Here is a 9,867-nt window from a genome sequence, read left to right as displayed (position 1 = left end):
ATAAAACCCAGAAATGAACCTACCAACTATATGGTCAACTAATCTTTGACAAAGCAGTAAAGAATATCCAATGGAAAAAAAGACAGTCTCTTCAACAAATGTTGTAAACAGCAACACGCAAAAGAATGAAACTGGACCACTTTCTTATACCATACACACAAAATACAAATAAACTCAAAATGGATGAAAGACCTACATGTGAGAAAGAAAACCATCAAAATTCTAGAGAACATAGGCAGCAACCTCTTTGACACTGTCCACAGCAACTTCTTACTAGATATGTCTCCTGAGGCAAGGGAAACAAAAGCAAAAATAAACTATTGGGACTTCATTGAAATAAAAAAGTTCTGCACAGCAGAAGAAACAATCAGCAAAACTAAATGGCAACCTTCAGAATGGAGAAAGATATTTGCAAATCACATATCTATTAAAGGCTTAGTATCCAAAATATGTAAAGAAGTTATCAAACTCAACACCCAAAATACAAATAGCACAGTTAAAAATGGGCAGAAGACATGAACAGACATTTTTCCAAAGAAGCCATCCAGATGGCTAACAGACACATGAAAGATGCTCAACATCACTCATCATCAGGTAAATTCAACTCAATGAGATATTACCTGTCAGAAGAGCTAAAATTAACAACACAGGAAACAACAAATGTTGGCAAGTATGTGGAGAAAGAACTCTCTGATATTGTTGGTGGGAATTCCAACTGGTGTAGCCACTTTGGAGTTTCCTCAAAACGTTAAAAATAGAACTACCCTCTCATCCAGCAATTGCACTACTAGGTGTTTGCCCAAAGGATACTAAAATACTGATTCAAAGGGATACATGCACCCTGATATTTATAGCAGTATTACCAACAATAGCCAAATTATGGAAAGGGCCCAATGTCCATTGACTGATGAGTGGATAAAGAAGATATGTATATGTGTATAAACATAAAGGAAGATGTATATATGTATATACATAAAGAAGATGTGTATATGTAAACACACACACACACACACACACATACACGCACACACTGGAATATTACTCAGCCATAAAAAGAATGAAATCTTTCCATGTGCAATGACATGGATGGAGCTAGGGGCTATTATCCCAGCAAAATATTCAAAGAAAGACAAATACCATATTTCACTCATGTGTGAGATTTAAGAAAAAAACAAATTAACATAGGGGGGAGAAAAAAGAGAGGCAAGCCATAAAACAAACTCTTAACTATAGAGAACAAACTGAGGGTTGCTAGAGGGGAGGTGGGCAGAGGGATGGGCTAAGTGGGTGATGAGTATTAAGGAGGGGACTTGTGATGAGCACCAGGTGTTGCATGTAAGTGATGAATCACTAAATTCTACACCTGAAACTGATATTACACTATATGTTGACTAACTGGAATTTAAATAAACTTGAAACTAAAAATAAATAGATACATAAACAAAATATATAAAAACATTCTGTGGCTCCTACCATAATGAAATTGCCTCCTCCCCCCCCCCCCCCATTAATCAAGATTTTCAACTTTGCAAAGCATTCCTGGAGACTTTTCTGGTGTTTAACACCAGTGTTTGAGGTCTAATGCTGATTTTTAAAGTCTACAACTAAAATCAAAGTTTACCCAGGTTTCAATAATTTTTTAATACAACATGTGGATAGGCATTTAATGTTTCATTTGCTAATAGCACTGTTTTGGGAATTCACATTTTTTTCAGGTATCTTGTTCCAATTTTTTGTTGCCATGTTTTCTCATGTCCAGAGTTTTCCTGTTGTCTTCTGAACTGGAAGCCATAAAATAAAATATTATGAATTTTGCTTGTAAACCATTAAACAAACACTCAGTAAAATAGAAAATGTTTTTCAAGCAACGAGTCAAGAAACAATTACAGATGACTGGGGAAACCTCTCTGATATCACCTATAACTTCAGTTTTCCATTATAAGACAAAAAATTTTAATATAGTTTAGTAGTTTTTACCGGTCTTTCTCCTTGATGTTCTTACCAGTGTTTCCAAAACTTGTCCCATTAATACAGATTGTTTTCGGGTGCTTATAAGAAAAAGCAGAATTCCAAAACCCTCCCCTGGAGATTCTGATTCAGTAGGTCTGGGGTGGGACCCTAGGCTGTAAGTAACTGCCTGTTTGTCTCGGGTGGTTCTGCAGGTGACTCTACATTGCCTGTAGATATGACAGAGGAAAACAGCAGGTATAGCTCTTTCCAACTCACCCACTCCTCATTTCCTCTTACAACCATTCCAGGATTTCCCTGCATTCTCCCTTGGACTTTGGTACCTGCTCTCAGTCTTGTATTCAAAACGTGCTCCTCACAGCAGCAGCAGCAGCCTCACCTGGAAGCTTGTTAGAAAGGCAGAATTGCCGGCTCCACATTGGACCTTCAGAATCTGCACTCTAACAAGATCCCCAGGTGATGTACGTATTGAAGAGTAAGCACTGAGGGAGACGTGATTCCCATTTTGGTAAATACCAAAATCATGCGGGGGCTTCTTGAACATGCAGCTGCCAGGTTCCACCCCAGACCATAGGGTGATTCCGATGCATGTCAAAATTTAAGAAACACTACGCCTGCAATTAATATTATGCTGTATGTTAACTAACTGGAATTTAAATAAAAACTTAAACTTTTTCATTAAAAAAAGAAATACTGCCCAAATAGCTTCTTATCATTTTAAGTTTGGCTGAGACCAGACTGTAATCTTTTTACTTGCTAAGGAAAAAGGAAGTTTTAAATATCTCCCCAAATGCTAAAGAAGTTACTGGGCATAGTGACTCTATCCTAAAGTAACAGAACCCTGGTTGAAATTTGGTACGGCTGGCACCACATCCTGGCCTTCAGGGCCTCCATCACCCATGTCCCAGGTGCATCCTAGGCCAAGTGTCTGGATACCCCAGCTGAAGGGGCTTTAGCTGGGCTCCGCTGCGAGGTCTGGAGAGATCCTCAACACCTCCTTTCTCTCTTTGCTGAGTCTCCGCGTACACCTCCAGGTTAGACAGGTGTACCAATTGGCTTCTCTGTCTCTTTGTTCCTTTCGTGGGAGTCCCTGAGCCCTGTTTCTTCCACATAGACATTTCCTCCCTGTTCCAAGCACCCTTTCCTAACTTTCTGCACTAGCAGCTGAGCAGATGCTTCCTCTGATCTTCCTGAAAGTCCTTCCACATTTACAGTCCTGTCTTCTTCCCCAGAGACGTCCACACTTCTCTCCCTGTGCCTGTCCCTCTCTGTCTCATCAGATGGCTTTCAGGTAGCTAATACCTATAACACCTTTTTGATTGCCAAGCACTGCTCTTTGCCTTTCACTTACTCATTTGTCTTAACAACAGCCCTACAAAGCAGGTATAATTATTATCTTTCAAAGGAGACAAGCACATTAAGACACAGCAATTCATTAACTAGCCCATATTAAGTTTCCACACCCAGTACATCAGACAGCCAGATTCAAAACTAACCTGTTTGACTCCAGAGTCCACTCTTTAGCTCCCACATGCTAGTGCTCCCAAGGACCACTCTTCCTTCCCTGGGATCTCTGCCTCACATCACTGACTAACCTCCAAAGTCATAACAGTAGCACATTTCCCCCCTTATCTTGACTTGAGAAATATCTATTAAGTTCCTCTCTTGTTCTTTTTTTTTTTTTTTTTTTTTGCCATCTCTCCTCTGGCAACCATCAGTTTTTTCTCTAGAGTTAAGAGTCTGTTTTATGGATTGCCTCCCTCTCTTTTTTTCCCCTTGGCTTCTTTGCTTTGTTTCTTAAATTCTACATATGAGTGAAATCATATGGTATTTGCCTTTATCTGACCTATTTTCCTTAGCATAATAGTCTCTAGTTCCATCCATGTCACATGGCAAGATTTCATTCTTTTTTATGGTTGAATAATGTTCCATTGTGTTATATTAATATATGTTATACATATTATATATTACCTTAATATATATAATATATTAATAGTATATAATATCCCATATTACTATAATATATATACAAACATATCTTTACCATTAATCAGTCAATGGACTGATATGTGAATATACATATATATATGTATGTGGTATATATGTATATACACACATCTTCTTTATCCATTCATTAGTTGATGGACTGAAAAATAAATTCAGTAATCCCAGGAATAAAATCAATATACAGAAATCTGTTGCATTTCTACACACTAATAATGAAGCAACAGAAAGAGAAATTAAGGAATCAATTCCATTTACAATTGTACCAAAAACAATAAGATACCTAGGAATAAACCTAACCAAAGAGATGAAAAACCTGTACTCTGAAAACTATAAAACACTGATGAAAGAAACTGAGGGTGAATCAAAGAAATGGAAAGACATTCCATGCTCATGGATTGGAAGAACATTGTTAAAATGTCTATGCTATCCAAAACAGTCTACACATTCAATGCAATTCCTATCAGAATACCACCAGCATTTTTCACAGAGGTAAAACAAACAATCCTAAAATTTGTATGGAACCACAAAAGACCCCAAATAGCCAAAGCATTCCTGAAAAAGAAAAGCAATGCTGGAGGCATCAGAATTGTGGATATCAGGTTATATTACAAAACTCTAATGATAAAACAGTATAGTATTGGCATGAAAATAGACACTGAGATCATTAGATCAGAATAAAAAGCCCAAAAAATGAACCCACAACTATATGGTCAATTAATCTTTCACAAGGCAGGAAAGAATATTCAATGGGAAAAAGTCTCTTCAACAAATGGTATTAAGTCTTGTGGTCAAAGGAGATGATGGCTAGAACATGAGTCTTGATGTGGTCTCATCAACCCTCTCTCTTGTCTACTGCCCTTGGCTACCTTTCAGGGGAATGGTCAGGATTTTAATTTTACAGAATTTAATTAATTTAATTAATTAGTTTTAATTAAATTTTACTATTATTTAATTTTACATAATTTTAATGATTATGTGTCACAATATGAGAGTAAAGCATTCACACTCCCATACATGACCTAAGAGTTGAGGAGCTCACCTCAGGAAGAAATGGGCAGGAAAGAGGAAGTGCCCCAAAGCAGCTCTTCCTGGTGACAAGAGTTAAAGCAGTGGGAATACAAATGCCCCAGTTGGGAAAGAGAGCACTGTACTGGTAAGGGGTCTGTATTTTGTCCACTTCTTGAAGTTGACAAGAAGAAGAGAGAAGCTTCAGCCTTAGAGGAAACACAGGGAGCAGAAAGCCGATCTCAGGAAAAGAATTAAGAGCTGTGCACCAGACACAACAACACAAATAAAATAAGGTTATCTAAATTGCACAATTTACCATGCTTACATTACAAATGGCACTGAAACCATTCACAGGGCTGTGTGGCTGTCTTCAGAACAATGAGGAAACTGGGTCCCCTGCTCCACTTCTCATAAAGAGAACAGAACCCTCTAGTTAGAGGAACTCTGAGAAGAGAAGTAGCTAAGCACTGCCTCCTCCTTTGGAAGAGAAAAGAAGAACCCAGAAAGCTGGTCCAGGGCTGAAAAGTATGCTGAAAGCTTGCTGGAGGAAGGACTTTTGTGGGTTTCCTGGTACCTTCTCTGAGTAAGGAAGATGTGATCTGGCCGGTCTTTAGAGGTTGTATGAGGATACATTTGTCCTTCAATAGGTGAGAAGACCAAAGAAGCACACTTAACCAAGATGCAGGCATGAGGAGGTATACAGACCTGCCCACCTGCAGCTGGGGTTCCTGCAGGGGAGTAGGAAGTAAAGTTAGAGAGTAGACTGAGGCACAGTGGGGGGCAACACGGCTCCTTATGAGTTAAGAAGGTCAGGACTTTGTGTTGGGAAGGCTGTACCAACCAAACCAACATATACCCAGTCTTGTGATGTAGTAATAAACTCATCTCTGAAACACAATTTCCCTTCATTTCTTAGGAAAGTTTATCTTTAAAAAATCCACTTTGTCTTGGCCAAAGTAAGAAAAAGAAGGATAAATTCCTAGGGTATAGCACAGTGACTAAAACATGCTTTCTGTATTAGACTACCTGGATTCAAATCCTGACTCCATCAATGGCTAAGTGACCTGGAACAAATGATTTATTTTCCTTGTGCCTCAGGTTTAGCTTCTGCAAAAATTCTGGAGATGATAAACACCTTGAGAAAAAGAGTTAACATTAAATAAGACAGATAAAGCTCTTAGAATGATGCCTGGTATATAATAAGCATTCATGAGATGTTAACTCTTACTATCAGATAAAAAGGAAAAGCCCCTGCAGAGGTGGGTCTCAACTTTAATGTGTAAGAGCCTTCTCTAAATACAGATGTCAAGGGAGTCCAGATTAGATATAAGGAAACCTGAATTTTTAGTGCCACTCTGAGTGATACAGATGCAGCTGGTCTAAGAGTACCCTGTTAGGAACTCTACCCTCAAAGCTATATGTAGTGGTGGCAACTCCCTGGCCCAACTGAAAACCTGCAGGCAATTCATAAGGGCAACCCTGAAGGGAAGGACCTGGAGAGAGCTGTGGTGCTGCTCTTCCAGCCCAGAGCATTCTCTTTACACTTGTGTTAGTCCAGTTCTCTGAGCACCTAGCAGAACGTGGCCTTGCACAGAGCAACAGAAGTTTGGCAAGGGCACCTCAGTACCATTAATACCCAGCATATCCCATTATGAAAGAGGTTTTTGGTGAGGCCTTCCCCTGATTTTACAACTTTTCCGTTCCTCCACTCTGAATGCTCTGCTTTGAAAAAGGGCTCAAAGATTTATGCTGTCCCAGTTTGGAACTGACCCTCCATTCACAGGCCTGGGAAATTTTTATGCAGCACATTATGAAGATGAAATGGCAGAGCTTTCTTGAGCAGCAAGACAACCCTCCAGATGTACCCTCCAGCTCCTCCAGAACACCAGGAACAGCCCTGGATTCCAACCAATAGTAGGCTGAGACCCAAAAATGCTCTTTGTGTTCTTGGATCCTTCTGAGTCCCATCCCAGACTGAAGAAAATTCAGAATTGTGCCTAACAGATTTTCTTGAAGCCATCCCACAATGTCCTAAGTAAGCACTTAGCCTCCCACTCACTTAGCATGACACAGCACTTGAAAATTTAAAGTGCAGCAAGTTCACATGGCTTTGTTTCTTTGTGGGCTCAACCCTGGAATTACCTCCCTGAGAACCAAATCCACAAAAAAAATGGTTTACTGGGGAGAGGAGGTAGAAGGAGTGTACTAGCCCTTCATGCTAGAAGCCTCCTCAGCTAGAGTCACTCTGCATGTGTTCTTTCTGTGCTCCTTGCCACGGGGTTTGAAATTATGGCAAATTTATCGTACTTAGTTTTATTTTGTTTTTCCAGGTAAATGAAATGCTACATGAACCATTTTCCTTATACCACAATTTCTTTATATCAAGCGTTTAGCTTGAAATTGCATCCCTGTCTTGCCTTCTTTGGAGTATAATTGAAGAAAGATGGGTTTTGAAGTCTGACAGATCTAGTTTGAGCTTGGCCTTGCCACTTGACATCTGTGTAGATTTAGGCAAGTTACTTAACTTGCAAGTTTACCTTGGTTTCCCTATCTGTAAAATTAAACTGATATGGAAGCAACTTTGGAAATTGAGCAGAAGAAAGTATGCATTACTACTACAATCCTTGTTTCTACAACTGGTCAATCATAGATATCTATAACTTCTTCCATTATCCATTCTATTGTCCCCAGTGCCCTCAGCCAGACCCTCAGCTAGGAATGTTTTTTGATCTAATAGGATAATTTAAAGTTTCATTCCCAAAGACTCTGAGCTTTGGGAATTCTGGGATGCTCCAGTTTATTAACTTCAACAATTGGGCATAGAGATGCCCTAGAGAATCAAAGATTCCTGACAAAATCCTTCTTACTCACATTGTATACCAACAATCCTATTCCCCCTTAAAAATCAGGATCAACAACTCCTTCTTTTCCTGTTTCAGTGACATGATGAATACAAAGTGACCAACTGGCATTTTCAACTTCTAGCTTAATTGAACGATTTTGTGCCCAGTTGTGGAAATAAAACTCCATTAGAAACTAAACTTTAAAGACTTCTAAATCAACAGAGCCCGAAGTTGCAGAAATGGGAAGCAAATGTATAGTCCCTTTGATGGACTATGGGGTAATGGGAGAAAATGGAAGAAATAGCACCTTATATAACTTACTGGTTAGAGCATATACAATATCTTATAGGACAGCACCCCATCCCACCAGGTGTGGTCTTCGAGAAGGTGCAAAAATGAATAAACAATAGATCATTCTTTCCTTCCAGTCTTTCCAGTGTACCCATGAGTGGGACTATAATGATGTAACTGCTACCAGCATATCAAGTGGTATATTGTTTAAGCCAGTTTTTGCTCCTTCCTTACGTGGTCAAAAGGAACTCCCCAGGAGTCTGAGCTACCTGTTTGCACAATTTATTTCTACCTTTAGTGCTTGTTCAAACCTGATTTTAATATATATGTTATATATATGTAATAAAATAAAATGAAACAAAGCCTGATTTTATATATGCTGTAATGTATAACATAGCATTATATATTATAATGCAGCATAATATTTATCACTATATAATATAGTATAATGCCCGTGTGTGTGTGTGTGTGTGTGTGCACATGTGTGTACATGCCAAAGTCCCTAACCAGATACTTTGGGCATTATTGGACCATCTGGATCATAAGACCCAAGTAGCAAAGTAGCTTATTCTTATGGATTACTTAATAAATAACTTAGAGCAGCAAACTCAGATTAGAAATATGTTGCCCCCAGAATTCAAATATCCCATTGAGTGCCATGCCTCATTCTTAGTAATAGGATTCAAGATGCAGCAATGTGTTTCTCACTTTTAGGACATGATCTCTATAAACCCCAGATCACAGAATTCCTAGAAACTTCACCCGGGCAGTAAGTATCTCCCATCCTCTGGCATAGCCAAAGCACCTAGGATATTTGCTAGTTGATGGTAGCCCATCCACACCATGTTATCAGCATAGTGGAGAGCATGATATTCTATAGAAAATTGAAATGTCCACGGTCTCTGTAGACTCAATTTTGACAGTTGACATGGCACATGAGCAAAACAATAAAGGTAGAAGCACCTAGGTGGCTCAGTCAGTTGAGCATCCAACTCTTGATTTTGGCTCAGCTCAGGATTGAGCCCCACATCTATGCTGAGCATAGAGCCTGCTTGGGATTCTCTCTCTCTCTCTCTCTCTCTCTCTCTCTCTCTCTCTCTCTCTCTCTCTCCCATTCTCTGCCCCTCTCCCTTACTCTCTTTATCTCTCTCTCAAATAAAAATTTAAAAAAAAACAATACAGTTATACTATTGTCCCAAAACATAAAAAAGACAAAATAATTATCTATTTTTTGTATTCTTTTCTGTTGATTTAGAGAATAAAGTGTATCCCAGATTAAAAGTTGTATACCAAAAACTGATACATGAATTCAGCAAAACCACAGGATATAAAATCAACGTACAGAAATCTGTTGCATTTCTTTTTTTTTTAATGTCTTATTTATTTTGAGAGAGAGAGAGAAACAGGGAGGGGCAGAGAGAGAGACACACACACACAGAATCCAAAGCAGACTCCAGGCTCTGAGCTGTCAGTGTAAAGTCTGATGCAGGACTTGAACCCATAAGGTGTGAGATCATGACGTAAGCTGAAGTCAGAAGCTTAACCAACTGAGCCACCCAGGCGCCCCTGTTGCATTTCTATACACCAATAATGAAGCAGCAAAAAGAGAAATCAAGGAATTGATCCCATTTATAATTGCACCAAAACCAATAAGATACCTAGGAATAAACCTAACCAAAGAGTTAAAAGATCTATACACTGGAAACTATAGAAAGTTTATGAAAGAAACTGAAATTGAAGAGGACACAAA

General features: G+C 38.9%; 1 long non-coding RNA gene across 1 annotated transcript in view; it reads right to left on the bottom strand.

The window, feature by feature from the left end:
* Positions 1-1,663: 1,663 nt before the first annotated feature.
* Positions 1,664-9,867, bottom strand: part of LOC115290190 — a 34,054-nt gene continuing 25,850 nt past the window's right edge. The window contains exon 5 of the long non-coding RNA XR_003908008.1: positions 1,664-1,781. This is a non-coding gene — a long non-coding RNA (uncharacterized LOC115290190). The remainder of the gene's footprint in view (positions 1,782-9,867) is intronic.

The sequence above is a fragment of the Suricata suricatta genome, chromosome 4 (genome assembly GCF_006229205.1).
Source record: "Suricata suricatta isolate VVHF042 chromosome 4, meerkat_22Aug2017_6uvM2_HiC, whole genome shotgun sequence".
Taxonomy (NCBI): domain Eukaryota; kingdom Metazoa; phylum Chordata; class Mammalia; order Carnivora; family Herpestidae; genus Suricata; species Suricata suricatta.
The sequence above is the reverse complement of the archived record's forward strand: the minus strand, read 5'-3'. Positions and strand labels throughout refer to the sequence as shown.